The 18,519-nt window shown below is 39.1% G+C and overlaps 1 long non-coding RNA gene across 1 annotated transcript in view; it reads right to left on the reverse strand.

Annotated features, from left to right (window-relative positions):
- Positions 1–7,890: 7,890 nt before the first annotated feature.
- LOC128097898 (uncharacterized) overlaps positions 7,891–18,519 on the reverse strand; it is a 38,016-nt gene continuing 27,387 nt past the window's right edge. Inside the window, exons 2-3 of the long non-coding RNA XR_008214016.1 lie at positions 15,564–15,681; positions 7,891–8,302 (exon numbers count right to left, since the gene is read on the reverse strand). This is a non-coding gene — a long non-coding RNA (uncharacterized LOC128097898). The remainder of the gene's footprint in view (positions 8,303–15,563; positions 15,682–18,519) is intronic.

The following is an 18,519-nucleotide window of genomic DNA, read 5'->3' on the forward strand; positions in this document are numbered from 1 at the left end:
ATTGAATCATAAATTGGTCACTGAAGAAATCAAGAAAGAAATTTTAAAAATTCCTACAATTGGATGAAGCTGAAATATAGCATACCAAAATTGATGGCATCCAGTGAAAACAGTCCCCAGAGGAAGGCCTATAGCACTAAACTCTCAAATTGAAAAAAAAAATTAGTGAGAACTCAAGTAACCTAAAGATGCACCTGAAGTACTTAAAAAAAAACAAGAACAAAACAACTCCAAAGCCATGACAGGTAGAAATAATTAAAACCAAGGCAGAAGTTAATGAAAACAAAGAATCAATTAAACAAAAAATTGACTTTTTGAAAAAATATTTACAAATCTTAAGTCAAATTATCCAGAGAAAGAGGGAATGAGCAAGAACACCCAAATTAACAAAGTTAGAGATGAAAAGGGAGAAACCACAACATAAACAATGAGTTTTTCTTTTTTAAAGAGGAGTCTCTTAAATATCAATATTCAACTCCCTAAAGTAAATAAAACAAGAGAAGGAAATACAGGGATAGAAAGAGGAAAGAATTCAAAGTACTCCTATTTGTACATAGTGTGTTCTGTAAAATAGAACCTAAAGATGCCACCAAACACCCTCAGAACTGATTAACACTCCCACCTCAGGTGCAGGTTAAAAAATTAACACAAATATCAATAGCTTTCCTGTGCATCAGTGGTAAACAAACTGAAAAAGAAACCGAGAAAATGATACAATAGTCACAACAAACAAAAACTTGGAAATAATCCAATCAAGGAAACAGAAGACAGCCACAAGAAAAATGTTGACACTGCAAAACGATATTGAGGAAGACAGAAGAGGATGTAAAGTACTTTCCATGCTCAGTAATTGGAAGAATTAGTATTCTGAAAATAACCATGTTACCAAAAGCAATCTATATATTCAGTGCAATTCCAGGGCATTCCTCATAAATAGAAATAACCTCGAAATCTATGAGGAATCACAAAAAACCTTTGGTAGCCAAAGCCCTTCTGAGCAGAATGAATGCAACTGGAGCCATTGCCAGATCTGATTTCAAATTATACTACAGAAGGGTAGTAATAAAGCAGGGTGATACTGGTACAAACACACACAGAGAGATTATTGGAATAGAATAGAGGGGTGAGATAGAAATTCATGGTACCACAACGGCATGATTTTTTATTATATATATATATATATATATATATATATATATATATATATATATATATATATATATATATATATACATTGAAGAAAAGACAGAATCTTGAACAAATGGTTCTGAGGAACCCAGATTTCAAATTTGAGAAAAATGAAACTAGATTCTTACCTATCACCCTGTGAAAATTCAACACCAAATGATTCAAGGACTTTAACATAAGCTTGGATACCCTGAAACTGCTTGAGAAAAAATTAAGGATTATCCTTCAACTTAGAATTGTCCTTAGATAAGAACTTTCTGACTAGGACTCTGATAACCCAGGAAATAAGACCAACAATTGACAAATGGGACATCATGAAACTGGAATGTTTCTGTACAGCAAAGGAAACTGTCAACCAAGCAAAAAGGCAGCCCACAAAATGGTAGAAAATCATTCCGTGCTCTACATAGGACAGAAGGTTAGTATCTAGAACATACAGAGAACTAAAACAAACAACAACAACAACAAAACCAACTAAACATCAAGGAAACAACCAACCTAATAAAAAATGGGCTATGGAACTGAGCAGAAAGTTCTCAAAAGAATGGGCACAATGGCTAGGAATACGTGGAGAATTTCAACATCCTTGGCTATCAGAGATATGCAGATTTAAACTACTTTAGGATTCCATCTCACCCTAGTCAGAACGATAGTCGTCAGGGATACAAGGGAGAACACATGGGAAAGAGGAACCTGATATACCGTTGGTGCCCGTGGAAACCAATTGCAGGCAATACAGAAATTAGCTAGAATGTTTCTCAAAAAGTTAGAAATAAATGTACTATATACCACTCCTGTACATATACCTAAAGAATTTCATATCCTACTCAGAGATACTTGCATGTTCATGTCCATTGATGCTCTAGTCACGATAATTACGAAATGAGATCAAGCTAAATGTTTATCCACAGAGGAACAGAAAAAGAAAATATGATTTGTTTGTACAATGGAAGTTATTAAACTGTAAATAAAAATTTAATAATGAAATTTGCAGGTAAATGAAAGGAACTGGAAAAGGAATGCTAAGTGAGGTCCTACCCAAGACCCCAAGGTGAAACACCACATATTATGACTAATATTTGAATCTTAAATTCAAATCTTTTGCTTTATGAGTTTAAGTTAGAACACATGCGGAATCCAGGAAGCTATAAAGGGATCATTTGGGTGTATTAAGAAAGAGGAGTTAGTAGAATATTGGTAAAATGAAAGTAGAGAATGGGAATATGAGGGGGCTATAAGCAGGGAGACGTATGATGGGCTTCGGGAGAGGGGGAAGTAGGTGTGGGTCAACCAAAACTAAGGAAGTATTTGAAAAAGCTAATTAAGAGTATCAGATTACAAATGAAAATGAAGGACTTTGAACCAAGATACCCTGCATGGGTTGACAATGCTTCTCCTTAAACACATGCGTTATTAAATGAAAATCTCGGTGCTAGGAGTGGTGTATTTCCTTACAGTTATTGGTTGCGGAGGCTTTAGAGATTCTCAAAATAACACCGCTTTAGCCATTGATTTTGATTCACTTCTCAAACTAAGAGAAAAAAAGCAAACAAGAAATGACGACAAAACATTGCTGGGTGGTAATGGTGGCGGCAGTGGTGGCGGTGGTGGCGCACGCCTTTAATCCCAGCACTTGGGAGGCAGAGGCAGGTGGATCTCTGAGTTTGAGGCCAGCCTGGTCTACAGAGTGAGTTCCAAGGCAGCCAGGGCTACACAGAGAAACCTTGTCTCAACAAAACACAAAAAAGAAAGAAGGAAAGAAGGAAGGAAGGAAAGAAGAAGGAAGGAAGGAAGGAAGGAAGGAAGGACGGAAGGAAGGAAATGAAAAAAAGAAAAGAAAAGAAAAAACACATTTGGTTGTGAAACAAAGAGAAATCCCACAGCACTAACCTGGAAACACCCTCCCTACTGGATAACTTTCATAATGCAGGAAGTGGTTATGCAGGCCACTAAAGAAGAAATGTCATTGATGGATATAAACCCTGTATGCTAATTTAATGACCTGATAGACAAAATATACCCATAGATTCAGCGATAAGACTGTTTTGGGGGTAACCAACTCAAGTGCTTTCTCATTGGATTTAAAGGCTAGTCCACAGGAGTGAACTTATTCCTGGTCCCGAGGACCTGCTCAGAAGCCCATTGCTATCAACATCATAGGCCCCAGGAGGAGAACGTAACTCCATTGTTCTGCTAAATGGACATGCCAAACTGTCTTCTAAATATTTATATTCCTGCTCTTGATTAGTGTACCTTTCAGTCTGAGTCAAAGAAACTTCTTTTGTAGTAGGCAGCAGTCAATGCAGAGGGTCATAATTGGTCAGAGTGATGAGAATAAGCAACCAGTGAATGCTCAGCTGTAAAATGGACACATATATTAACCTCCGCAAGGCTTAGGAACTTGAGGAAGAGGGAGTGGAAAAATATAAGAGCCAAATCAGGGAGGGATGTTGTGAAATGCTGTCCCCTGGCCATTACATTCATGAAGTCACAGTAGCTGTGATTACTTTCACAAAAACTTCACAAGATCAGAACAGTCAATAATTTCAGTATGGGTAGGAGTTGGAAACATGTGGTTAAACCTCTAAGGAGCCATTGGCAATTGTGGGCTACTAGGGAAGGGGGACTCATTCTTTGGGGGTGTGGCACCTGTATTTTGCCTACTTACCCACAGATGGCACTAATAGAACCTTCAGTAGGATATTATACATACATACATACATACATACATACATACATACATACATATGTACATACATACATATGTACATACATACATGCATACATACATACATACATACATACATACATGAATGGGGGATATACTGGATGGTTTTATGTCATCTTGACACAAGATACAGTTACCTGAGAGGAGGGAGCCTCAATGAAGAAAATGCCTCCATAAGATTGCGCTATAGGCAAACCTTTAGGACATTTTTTAAATTACTGATTGATGGGGAGGGCCCAGGCCATTGTGAGTGGTACCATCCCTGGGCTGATAGTCCTGAGTTTTATAAGAACTGGGAGTCCAGTTGAAGAAAGGGAGGAGGGATTATATAAGCAAGGGAGGTCAAAATAATGATGAGGAAACCCACAGAGACAGCTGACCTGAGCTTGTGGGAGCTCACAGTCTCTAGACAGCTAAGGAGCCTACATGGGACCAACCTAGGCCCTCTGCATGTGGGTGACAGTTGTGTAGCTTAGTCTGTTTGTGGGTCCCCTAGCAGGGGTACCAGGATCTGCCCCTGGTGCATGAACTGGCTTTTTGGAACCTATTCCCTATGGTGGGATGCCTCACTCAACCTTGATGCAGGAGGGGAGGAGCTTGGTTCTGCCTCAACTTGATATGCCATGCTTTGTTGACTCCCATGGGAGGCCTAACCCTTTCTGAGGAGTGGATGGGGGTGGGATAGAAAAGAGGTGGGGCACGGGAACAAGAGGAGAGGAGGGAGAAGAAACTGTGGTTGGTATATAAAATAAATTTTTTAAAATTTAGTAATAATAATAATAATAATAATAATAATAATAATAATAATAAATGCAGTCTGAGCAAGTCATGGGAAGCAAGCCAGTAAGCGGTGTGGCCTCGGCATCAGCTCCTGCCTCCAGGTTTCTGCCCTGCTTGAGTCCCTTCCTTCGATGATGAACAGCAACATGAAGTGCAAGCCAGATAAACCCTTTCCTCCCCAACTTGCTTTTGGTCATGTGTAGTGGGTAGCTGTTCCAGCTTTGACCTGGAAGTACTACCCCCATTGAGGTAACTGTCACTTGGTGCCAAGACAGGAGTCCTTAAGACCCGATATCTGGATGTGCCGGCTCTCTTGGTTCCTGGATCCTGGACGCTGGAGATAGACCGACCAGAGTTTTCCAGAAAACACCGCTGGACTGTGCTACACGTTTCCCAGGCCCTGTAACCTATCCTTTTACTTGTAAGTTACCCCACAAAATAAACCTCCCTTTTAACTACGTGGAGTTGCCTTAATACTACAACCAATAATCACGGTGTTTTGTCACAGCAGTAGAAACCTTAACTAATATAGGGATTGTTGGGAGGTCTGAGAGAAGTAGGAAGTAGGTGAGGCTGGATAGGATGAAGATATATTTTATGTATGTATGAAAGTGTCAAAGAATAAATACTCTATTTCAAAATCTCAACTTGGCATCGTGTATGGAAAACTCTGCTACACTGTATTACAGCAGTAACAGCATCGGATTGGCTAGTTCAGCAGAACGCTGAGTTCGCTGCAACTCAGGTTACTTGCACCTTCTCGGTTCCTCATCCCTACCATGTCTTCTCGGTGCTGAGGCTCACCACTCTCTCAGCAGTCATTACAAGGCTGCAGCAATCCCAGAAGGAAGGAAAGAAGAGACGTTTTAGTTTGTTTCCTTTTAAAAGTGGGGAAAACTGCTGAAAGCAAACCCAACCAAATTTTACCAAGCATTCAGCTAAATCTGGTTTATTTTTCCATCTCCAAACCAAAGGGAGTACATTTGATAGCACCTATGATAGCTTAAGGAATCCTAGTGTCTCTTGGGGTTGGGTGTGGACCTGACTTTCAATGATCACTCTCCACTTCTCACTTGGACCCTTACTGTCTTCTGTCCTTATTTTCTGCTATTCCTGCTCACTATACTTAAGTCACTTTTTTTTTAAACTTGCCAAGCAAGTTTCCATCTGGAATTTTGCTTATATGTTTTTCCTACTTCACCCACATCTCTTTTCAAATGTCATTTCTTCAAATATTTCTTTATTCCCATATCTAATCTGAAAATAGCACCCCAACCCACTCTGCCCTCACTTTCTATGGTGTTCACCTCTACCAGACATTACATGTTTTTGTGCTTTTCCATCTAATTTTCTACTGGAATGTAACTCCAAGCCAGGGTTTTCTTCCTTACTCCCCTGTCACATTTCAACAGAACTCGGTACCTTTTATGGCACATAGTTAGTGTTCACTAAGTAAATTTTTGATGCAGGGGGAGGGGCTTGGACCTGTCCCAACTGAATGTAACAGACTCTGCTGACTTCCCATGGGAGGCCTTACCTTGTCGGAGGAGGGAATGGGGGTTGGGTTGGGGGTAAGGCTGGGGGGGGGGCAGGAAGAGAGAAGAGAGGGGGATCTGTGGTTGGTAAGTGAAATGAATAAAAAAATTTTTTTTCTTTCTTTTTTTTTTTTTTTGGTTTTTTGAGACAGAGTTTCTCTGTGTAGTTTTGGTGTCTGTCCTGGATCTCACTCTGTAGACCAGGCTGGCCTCGAACTCACAGAGATCTGCCTGGCTCTGCCTCCCGAGTGTTGGGATTAAAGGCATGCGCCAGTACTGCCCAGCTTAAAGAATTTCTTAATTAAAAAAAAAAACAAAACAAAACCAAAAACTTAATGACGAGTTTCTCAGTCTCACATTCTAGAGAGGAAGGATTTCCTTAGCTACAATGGGATAGATGCCTGATGACAGCTCAGGAAACCATCGAGGAGTAAGACGCGCTTCATCTGCAGGGTGGCCATGTGCCCTGCTTTGCTCGAGACAGTTCATATTGGAATATTCTTTTCCGTTTTTAAATTAAATGATTACTAATCATCTTAACATAGTGTGAATCCTATTTCAGTGTTTACACAAATTGGTGTGTTTAATCCCGTGGACAACATAAACAGGAGGCATCTTCGTCCTCCTTTAAGAGGGAGGGAATTAAAGCACAAAGAGGGTATCATGTTACAGTAGAACCACAAGTCAGCAGACTTAGCCCCTACACTGGGCCCTGGAAGGGCTGTCTGCTGTGACCTAACTCCTTTCTCCAACGTATCAATCCAACAAACTGTTAATAAAACCTCAAACACCTTACCATGCTGTGCAAGGACTTTTATAATCTAATTTTGCTTCTTATTCTAGTCTTTTTTCACCATAGCAAATTATTTTCACCTTTTATAAAACTTTTATAGAATCAACTTCTTTTTTGTTGTTTTTTTTTGGGGGGGTTGTTTGTTTTTTGAGACAGTATCTCTCTTTGTAGCTCTGGCTATTCTAGAACATCACTATATAGACCAGGCTGGCCTTGAACTCACTGAGGTCTTCCTGCCTCTGCCTCCTGAGTGCTGGGAACAAAGGTATGCACCACCAAGCCCAGCCTTGGGCCAAGCTTCCTTTTCCTAAACAATTCGTGTTTTTCTCAGGTCTGCATCCTTTTGCTTACAACCTTCCTTCTATCTCAATTGTCACGGTGCTGCCTCTTCCAGGAAGCAGTTCTTATCCCCTCCCTATTTCCCTCGTGCCCTGTATCAAAACACTTTATTTCTCCTCTTGAAAGCAGGGTTCATATCTTGGTCATGTTTGGTACTTTTTATAAGGAAACGAGATCAAAGAAAAACAGGAGAAAGTGAAAATTAGAATAGAATAAAATCTCCAGAGAAAGATATTCTTCACTGGCCCACAGTAAATAGAAGTAGATATTTATTCTCCATGATGTGGGTGAGTAAGAGATGACCTGTGGGTTACATCTACCCTGGACCTATTTTATTATCAAAGCTTTATCCTTATCCACGCAACCATATTCATTCACCTATGCACAGCTGATGATTTCTTTCAGGCTACAATTGAGCAGTTGTGACAGAGACCATATGTCCCACATTGCTGAAAATAGTTGATCTCTGGCCCTCTGCAGGTAAAACTTGGTGTCTCCAGCTTTACAATATAATGTTTAGTGACTGTCACACAAATTCCATTTGCTGTTCTTCCTTAGCATCTGTCAATCTGTACTTCTATCCCTGGATAAGTATGGACATTACTACAGGAAAAGAGGATGGATGAAATTCAATGTCAAATCATCAAGCTTGCTTCCATTCAAGGATGACACAATTTATTTCCAGACTTCAAGAAGCCAAATTTATACTTATTCTATTTTTAGGTTTGAGACCAGGATGAAACTAGGACACATCTATAGATGTGTGAGTATTTAACTCCAAATTCTTAAGTTGCATTTGGAATTAGTCTTGTTGCTGAAGAAAGTCTTGGTCTTCTGCGTGCTTCACAATGACATTGGATCAGGAAGGATGACCTTCTTCACCTGTTCCTCACAGTACAAGGTCTGGCTTGAGCTCTCCACTGTACCCAATTAGCTCACCTAAGAGGGAAACCACATAATTAATTTATTTTATCAAAAGAAGGCAGCTATGTTCAAAGAGCAGATTAAAAGTCTCACCTAAGGCCAAGAGAGTGAGGAGGGCAATGATAGACAGGGAGGATGGTACTGGAAGAGGAAAAAGACGGAGACCGACCGTAAGGGCATCTCTATATCCACAAGTTAGCCAAGTAAAGGTCTACGATTTTCAGGAGGAGGAAACTGAACTCTTACTTTGTTCTCTGAAGTCTTGCTGTCGACATTGTGGCACAAAAATAAGTTTCCTCAGTGGACTCTTGTCATCATAACGTGGAGAGTCACAGCTAAGGGGCTTGGTGTAGTATTAAAATAGCAATTCTTTGGGGGAGATGCCTTTCGTGAAAGGAAATTGGACCTTTCATTTCAATCTATGCAATAATCCCTATGCATTTTCCCAGATCATAGCACAAAACAGGATTGGAGTTGGCATGTCAAGAGAGTTTGTTCACTTTCTTCCCCACAGACATTTGTGTTTGTGTGCAGTAACATCTGGACATACGTGGGCAATGCTAGCAGGCCTTCACAAAAGCAGATGTTGTGTGAACCATTTTGCACTACTCACCAGTAAAATGGGCAGGCAAGCAGAACAGTGCCGTTCTTTGCCTGGCATTTGGCAAGGAAAAGAAAACAAATGCATTTCTGACATCTGTTCCTGTTCTTTATAGCTTAGCTACACTAACCAAGCAGACCTGACCAGGCACAATTGGCAATTATTGACAGCTCCTGACAAGGAGGCTGACTAGGCACAATTGACAGTTATTGACGGACCCTGACAAGGAGGCCAGAGAAAAATAATAAAACAGAGAAGGAGTAAATAATTCATATTCATCAGGTACCTTGAAGGAAAAGCTAAAAGGACTTTTTTTTTTTAAACTTGGAGATGTTTTAGAAGACTTATTCATTGCACCACGACAACTAAAACATAAATAACTTTGTTCTTCATGTTCTCCTCCCACGCGTCATTAGGAATAGACTGAAAAGTTAAATTCTTCATATTGTGGAATAATAACAGCTATAATTTATTGAGCATGTGGCATGGCACTGTATCTCTAAATCCATGACAGGTAGTTCCTTGTTCTCTGGAGTCTGAGATAGCACACACAGAGGACAAGATCAGGAAAGAGATCCTATGGCAGTGGTAGAGGGAGAAAGCAGCCTTGTTGACTTCTCCAGCTAACAGTGTCCCACATTTACCCTGTACATAGTTAAGTGTGCCTTTAGAGAATTGCTGTCTCAGAAGGAAGTGCTGGGACCTGGAGCCAGAACCTTTTACGTTTCCTCCAAGAAACTGCAGCTACTGGATTTGATTTAGTTATTGAACTTCGAAACTTGAGTTCCTTTTTCTATAACTGAACAGTAAAATTGATCTAATTGGGCATTTGTATGAATTAAATGAAGAAAAATTATATATATATAAATAAGATAAGTAATGAAAATTTTTTGGTCTGAGTTTATCAGATGTTACTGGACTGGACATTGTTAATATATATAATGGAGTTTTTATCTGAATCTGTCAAATGTTAATGGACTAGACATCATTAATGTAATTTTTGGCTGTATATATATTCTATATAGTTACTGGACAGTTTTCTTGTATTAGTTATAAGCCTTTTTTAATTTTAGACAAAAAGAGAGGAAATGTGGTGGTATTGTGTTCCCTAAAATATTGTGTATCTTAATAAACTTATCTGGTTTATTTTATATATATATATATATATATATATATATATATATATATATATCACCTTGCATATAGCAAAGCTATCTGCTCCTCTTCCATTCTTTATGGAATCATGCCTTGTGAACCCAGCTCAAATACAAAGACAGATTTTGGTGCTTAATCCTTTATGATGCAACTTTGAAAAGCATGTATTCAGCTGCCATGTTTGATAGAAGATGTTTCAAATAAAAACAGTTTGTTACTGCTCAGATCATACATCTTGCCATAGATTACACTACCAAGCTTACCACTTACCAAGCATCTTGATACTGTTGTTCTAAGGCAGGTCAGAGTTTCACAACCACCATTCTCAATGAAAAAATTAAGACAAAAAACCAGGGCAATAAAAGAATTCAATACTCTGACAAAGGGACTACTACAAGTTTGAAAGAATCTATCCAGCATTTATTCCTTTTGTGGAAAGAAGTCTCCATCCCATGCTTTTTCTTTCTGTCTTTACTTCTAATCCCTTAGGGGCTTTTGGCTATATTCCTGTTTGAAATAGAATTCCATATATCAAATAAGTATTAAGTAATTATCTGTTGACTTGTGATAAAATTCTAATACCTGACTTCCTAAGAAATAACTCTTTAAGGTCAATTTCTGTGACCAACTTGGTCAAGAAGGAAGAGAGAGTCCTAGGAGTGAGGCTCGCTCTAAATTCAAGCTTCTCTTGTCTCTCAGGAAACACTTCTAAGGTACTCCCTTGTCTGTGAACACCTGAGATGACTACACAGATCAAGCAAGAAACAACAGTACAGTTTCCCACAGCAAGGTTACATCAGCAATGTGAACAAGCTTAGAAAGGAAACAAAATGGTCAGAATCACTGTATATAAGGAGACTGGTGTGGTTTAAATCCCGGGCCTCCCATAGACTTGTGTGTTTTAACACTCGGTTCCCAGTTGGTGGTGCTGTTTTGTAAGGTTGTGGTGCCTGTAGGAAGTGGGTGGAGCCATACTGGAGGAAGTAGGTTACTGTAGGCAGGCCTTGAAGTTTTATAATTCACCCTACTTTTTTGTCAACTCTATGATGTCAATTCCACCAAGATATGCAGAAATGTAGAGATCTGATTGCCAGATCACCATGCCTTTTCCCCGGTGGGTATCTGTTCAAGCTGTTAACCAAATAAATCCTTCTCCTAACGGATTTTAAACCAACTTAAAAGTTGCTTCTTGTCACGTATTTTTAATAAAAATGAGAAAAATTATTAGTGCAGAGATTTTATGAAATGTTAACTGATTCCTTTATATTTGCATTTCCACCATTTTTCCCTCATAGCAAACTACTTAATTGATCAGGTATTTAGAACTGAGTTTTGAACTGAGTGCCGCTATGATTAAAATTAACATCCCAGGGAACAAGGCCAAAATATCCAGAACAGAACTTGTAAACTATTTGAAGCTAGAAAACAGAAACTATCTCATCACCATAGCAATCTGAAAATATTTTCTTCTTTCTAAAAGCCATGGAATTTTATTCCCATAAACTGTATTTCTGAATAGAAACTGGATAGTAAAGATTTGTGGGTATATCTAAGAAGAAAGAGACCACTGAAGGCTTACTTTTAAGTCTACCAAATATTCAGAGACAATTCTATGTTTTTAATGTAGAAAAAAAATATGGATTTTGGAGATAAATTTCATGGCTCACTAGATCTGTGTTCTTTGTGCAATATGTGATCTGTTAGGAAATTCTGTTGCTTAATTTTTTAAAGGACATAATAATTACCTGTTACTATGAAAAGACTATCCCACTCAGAAATTTTACTCAGATATTCATATTCAAGATAGACCTACCAAGGACTGTGTCTCTACTCCATACAATACCATCTGAGTGACAGGGGGCTACAGATAATTTTGATATGTGGTACGTCAGGGCTTACAACTCACATGCAGAGGTGGTGGCTGTGGACTGTGTACATTGGTCCTTGTCTGCACAAGACACTGCCATGTGATACTTGAAGTTTCCTGACAGTGTAGGTGCCTTGCTACAAGAGCAAGTTCTCCCACAAAACTCTGTTAAGGCGAACACATTTTAAATGGGAGCCCTAGATACCATCTGCTATAGTGCCTGCTACCTTCAGGAGTTTACCTACATACAAAAGGTAGGAAACATGCTCTAATTTCTCCATGGGAGAAATGACCCATTTCCATAACAAAAAGAGTCTGAGATGAAAGATATTGCTAGGATCCTTATTGCAATCTACCATGGTGGTGAAAAATAGCATTAAGTTAGATTTCTATTCTTTTTTTTTTCACGAAAAAATGTTTATATGTCTTTACACATAATTTTATAAATTTCAACCAAATTCTCAAATAGCAAATACATTAAAACTTCGCATTGAATTTAGTTTCTAATTCTGTCTTTGGCTTTTGAAGGTATTTTGAAAAGTCGAACAGTTGCTTTAGGGAACTATCAGGCAATCTGGAGAGTGGCAGAAGCATTCTTTGTTGTCATTGCCTTGAATCATGAAGAAACTCTCAGGGGGAACCTTGTTGGTGGGGAGAGGAGTGAAGTCTACTGCTTGGGCTGGAGTGAAGCTGAGTAGGGAAGCTCTTGTCTGGCATGTGTGAAACCCAAGTTTCAATTCAGCAAAGATATTATTAAATAGACTACGATTGTTTAGTGAAGACGCCTTATGTATAAAAATCTATTTGTCTAACATCTCTCCTTATTGAGTCCTTTTGCTTTTCATGAAATTAGGGAATAAAGCAAGGATTAGAGAAGCTGTCTTCTTGAGAAGCTGTTACTGTATTACAAATGATGACTTATTGACAACCAAACCTCCTGCAATTATCAGGAAACCTAGGGTCAGGTCTGTGAGGTAGTTCAGTGGGTAAAGATATTGCCAAGGCTAACGACTTGAATTTGATGATCTAAGTTCAATCCCTGGAACCTACATAGTGGAAGAAAATAATGAATTCCCACAAGTTATCTTCTGCCTTCCAAAACACACATACACACACACGCCACACATACACACACACCACATACACACAGATACACTTCACACCACACACACACAGATACACACCACACACACACACACACACACACACACACACACACACACACACACACACACTAAAAATGAATTAACAAGACCCAAATGAGCAAATTGGCAAGTTGACATTGCAATTTTTAATTTGCAGCCTAGTAGTCTCAATTCTGATCAAAGGACTCACATATCAGACCAGTTGGGAGAAATATAAAGCTCTGGCAGAAACTTCCACCAAATGTCTCCAATGCTTCCCCAAATGTTGTGGCGAGCCTACAAAAAGAACTTCCTAGATGTTTGTCTTCCCATCAAAAAGCTGTTATTATAATTCTCAGTGCCAAATATTCAAGAAAAATAAACCACCAAAATTATTTATAATTCCACAATTTCCCAACTCCAAGATACTTAACATCACAAAGACTCAATTAAAAAGCTGTTTACCTCTAAGTTTTATTTTGGCATTGATCTATTAAACAAAAAACTGAGAAAAATAATTGAGAATTCCAGAAAAAAATGAAGTGCATTATTGAACTGTCAGTAAAACTGCCAGGCATATTTTTCTAATTTGTGGGAAAAAGAAAAAAAATAATAAGGTAGTAAACAGAGTCTTCATTACTTCCCCTAAACTGCTGCTTTTGCTTATGGCAAAGCCTACCACAGAGAACGAAAAAGCCGGGAGAGAGACTGAAGATTCTCATTAAGCGTCAGCTGCTTCCCAACCACGTTTAACCGCCTTCTTCCCTGCTTACTAGTTCTGCCATAGCCGTTTCTACAGTAATAAAACCAGTGTTGGGTTTTCTGTTACTATCAACAGAAATATAGACCTAGAAGTTTATATTGGACCTTGGGGATCAATTTTGGTCTTGAAAAATGCATTTCAAACTGTATGGGGAGAAAACCCCTCTCTGTTCAATGCTATGTGCAAGTTATCAAGTGTAAATAGTTGGGTACAGTTTACCAGTTGAAACATAACACTGTGTTTCACCAAAGATGATAAGACAATTAAGCTAATTAATCCCTATAAATATTTTAAATCATCAGATCAAAGATGCCACTTAAATGAACGGGTCAGTATGTAGTGAGAATGTAGACCTGAAATACAGAAGCTTTGGGAAGGACAGAATTTCTAATAATACGCAATTTCTTCATTTTTTAACTTGATAATTTCAGATTGGTATTTGTACCTCGGAACAAATTGAGGTTGCAAGGTGATGGCCTTCAACTCCATTTCTTAAAATGGCGGGGGGGGGGGGGGGGGGGGGGGGGGGGGGGGGGGGGGGCTTGAAAAATGAAATGTATAGGCAATCTTAAATACCTTCCATGGCTTTGCCTCTTGGGAAGCAGCTGAGGGATGTGCACTGTAAGGTACCAGCTTCTGCTGGAAGAGGGATATGCTACCTGGTGAGGCTAGAAGCAGGGACTAGGTTCACATGTACGCCAGGGCCTCTGAAATCCTCTGATAGGAGGACTTTAGAATTAGGACAGCACATTTGCTATCTCAGGTTTACTGTGGGTCAGAAATGTAGACACAGCTTCCCTGAGGCCTCTGCTTCAGGACTTCCCACAAAGCTTCAGTCTATGTGTCAGCCACGGATGGGGGTTCACTTGAAGGCTCAAGAGATGACACATCTGTTCCTGAGTCCATGAGTCATCCACGGGATCAGATTCCTGGCCTGCTGTCAGCCTTATGGCCTTAGTGTTCCACTGACCCAAAGTTATTCCAGTTTCTCAAAATGTGGGCCTCTCCACATAAGTTGCTACATCCCAGAGCACGAGCCAAGAAAGTAAGTTGTAGCATGAATCTTAAAGAGTCTTATTAATAAAAATAAACCTGAAGCCAGGTATTGGGGTGAATGCTGGAAAATCAGAGAAGCAGAACAAGCCACAGCCTCCTCACCTCGCAATTCCTCAACTGATCCTGTTTCCTCAGACTGGAAGCCTCTGTGTCCTTATCCAAATGGATCTCAGCTGAACTGCTTCTCAAAAGCTTGAAAGCTTAACCAGGATAGTTCCTGGTTTTCACACCTTGTATACCTTTCTACTTTCTGCCCTCACTTCCTGGGATTAAAGGCTCACTTCTTGGTATTAAAGGTGTGAGTCACCATGCCTTTTTTTTTTTTTTCAGAGTTAAAAGCCCAAGAGGTCAGAGCAGTAGCTAAGAGCTGATACTAAAAACCCTTTCTTATCCTTAACTGGAAAGATGAAAGTCATGATATATTTACATCCTCAGCATGGACACAACATCTCATAACTGTTGCTGTGTTTCATGGTCCAGAAGTAGTCCTAGTTAGGGGGGTGGCAACTATATGTAGAGCCAACACCAAGAGGTAGGGATTTGGGGGGCTGTCTTGTCTATCCACCTCAGAGTGGTTGTGACATTGGAACTGGAATTGGAGCAGTGCACTTTGTCTCTCCAGGAAATTGATTTCTGTATCCATTTCCAAGATCTGTGCTAAATCTTCAGCGAGCAAAATGGAAAAGATCTTACTTAGAAGGACTACTTACTTTGAAAGTCCAGAGGAGTGGCATTCTCTCTTCCATAATAATCAATCCATTGCCACGAGTGGGAACACCTTCTTTCCACATGCCGAACAGCATCGCTTTGTCATTACCAAGCTTGCATCTGTTGTAGTGACAGCAAGTGTTACAGCATTGCTCCTTCAAGAGGGAAAGATGGGGAAGGCTGGGAGATCTGTCTGTCCGTTTGTGTCTCTCTCTCTTTCTCTTTGTGTGTGTGAGTGTGTGTGTACATGTGCACACACGTGCTTCACTAAGAAGAGAGGAGAAGTGGAAGGTGAGAGGGAGTTTGCCTTTGTGCTTCTGCTGTGTCCTGTGAAAGAGAGTGTTAAATATTTCAGAAGTGTATGACTCCATTGCAGCTTTGTGCATGCTGGCCCTGGAATTAAATGGTTGCTCTTTAAAGGAATGTCTATGGCCTGTTTAGCAATTCCTCTAGGTTGTTACTCTCCTTTATTTCTCTGACTCAGTGAACAAATTTGCCAGAGGCTTTAGCATTCTAATTTATATGCAAAAATAATAAGAAAAGCCAAATATAAGCTAATTCTCCAAGTTTCACAGCAGAAGACTCGTGGGATGGTGTTTGGGGAGGGCTGTTAATCAGACCATGCCCAAAGATAGGTCTGGAACAATACTTATGGTATTCTCACATTATTTTAAATGAGTAAGTGGGTATCAGCATATTAATTCTAAATTTAGAGAAGAATTTTCTGGCCACTGAAGTGTGTTTATCTATCCATGCATATCCTAATATGCAAAGAGGCTGTAAGTATTGATGACTGTCAATTCACAGTAGACTAAAGAAGAATAATGTAGCAAAGAAAACAGACAGGTTGAGGCAAAGCAAGAGAAATGTGAAGGAAGTGTTTTTAAAAATAAACCTTATCAGATTTCGTCTGAGAAATATACCCCAGGCACTGTTACAAAATGTTCACACATTTTCTCTCTTTTGAACAATGTATCTCAAAGTCTTCCTGGAAAAAAGGGAAGCCAACAGGAGAGCACAATCTTAAGCTTTGTCTACTGAATTGGCCTTACAATTTCCTTAGCAAATAGTTTTATAATGAGCGTACAATGAGCTATTTTCTCTGAAAATCTACAGATGTGGGGACAGTATTTCAATACCTTATGTCTAATATTTATGGAAACTGGGCAGACTAAAGAATTAAAATGTCTGAACGTGATCACACGTTTGTGTCTGCAGGCAAGACTCGAGAACAGTTGCTAATATTGAAAAGGAAATGAAACATACTCTAAATTTATCTTATCAGCACCGTCTTTCAACACAATGAGAGTCACTTGACGCCATCACATTGTTTTTCAGCCAGTTGAAACAAGTCTGAAGAGACACACATTCATTCAGAAGCTGAGGCCCAGAACATGGAATGATGCCAAATGCAAGTGTTCATTCACCTGGGAACCGTATTTTGACTCACATTATGATGAGGTTGAAAAAAAGGACAATGTTCACATCAATTTACAAATCATACTTAAAAGACCTCAGATGGAAACTATATATTTTTCCAATATCCATATATAAATTAATATGTGCCATCTGGGTTACATCTGGCAACATAAAAATGTTGTCTTATGAGCATTAAAGGTGTGAGAAGCATCAGGCGGCTCTGAGTTGATTTGGCACGTTTGCTCCCAAAGGATGAAATTATTTATGTGGTTAAGACTTAACCTAGACAGTAAGTAGAAGTTTAAGGATTCATTTCAAAACACACAACTTTATAAAAACTATAGAGGTTTTACATTAGTATGATGAGATACACAGACTGCGTTCTACAGCATAAAATTATAGACAGCAATTTTAGAATTTTAGAATATACAATCTGTATTCGGATCTTTCAATCAAGAATGTGTTGTGATAGGCGAGGGGTTTAACTCAGTGGCATGGTGCTTGTTTGGCACACATACCCTTGAGTATGATTTCCAGTAGTAACACAAAGGAAAGAATGTATTCCACCCCCTTTAGAAATACAATGTACATGATGTTCAGAAATTATGATTCTTCAAAACTGGAAAACCAGGCAGGATTTGATCCTATATCTTTCTGTCTTCATCTTTGTCTTATAAGTTCAAAGCTAATTCTATAATTTGAATCTTCAATCTCACTCTAAGCTCATCTTATAAAAGCTTTTATCCTCAAGGAGGATAGTACTGACAAGTGGTAGAGCCCTGAAGAAGTACAGTCTACATAACCTTCCTCTCAAGGACCATGGGTCATTGCAGAAGAAAGGGTAGAATACTAAAAGCCATAGGTACTGACAAGGAAACACTGTCATCTGGACACAGCAGCACGGCTGCACATATAAACTTACAGCTGTGACAGTATGAACAGTACCTGGGTAAGCTCCAACCTGAACAGAGCCCAGCATAGAGAGGGAGGTACACACAGAGTCCCACCCATACTCCAGAAACAATAGGTAAGAATTAATAACTTCTAGGAGAGAGAGTTAGTATTCTTTAAGAATAAATCTATTTTCAATAAAAAATAAAAATATGAAAGGTATGTATCATTCATAACCATAATCAGGGCGGCAGTATTTTATCTTTTTAGGAATTTTCAAATGTCACTACTAACTATAAATTTTGATCAACTATCTGATCTGGAAAAAAGAATAAAACAAAGAGCACTGGGAAATAAAGATAGAGCCCCTGGCAGGTCAACCACGTCCCAGTGGAGGGCCACATATCAAATACATGGGCAGCAGATATTGAATTCAATGGTCTTTTTAAAAAAGGACATAAACTTGAATGGGAAAGGGGAAGTGGATCTAAGAGGAGTTGAGGGAAGGGTGTAAATATGATCAAAACTGGTTTGTGAAATTCACAGAGAATTAATAAAAATACGTCAACAACAGCAACAAATGCAGTCTCGTGGGAAATGCTGAGTTCTTGATGGCATGGCATTGTATGGGACTAAAGACTGTCTCTT

This window comes from Peromyscus californicus, unplaced genomic scaffold, assembly GCF_007827085.1.
Source record: "Peromyscus californicus insignis strain IS unplaced genomic scaffold, ASM782708v3 Scaffold_5__1_contigs__length_169319896, whole genome shotgun sequence".
Lineage (NCBI taxonomy): Eukaryota > Metazoa > Chordata > Mammalia > Rodentia > Cricetidae > Peromyscus > Peromyscus californicus.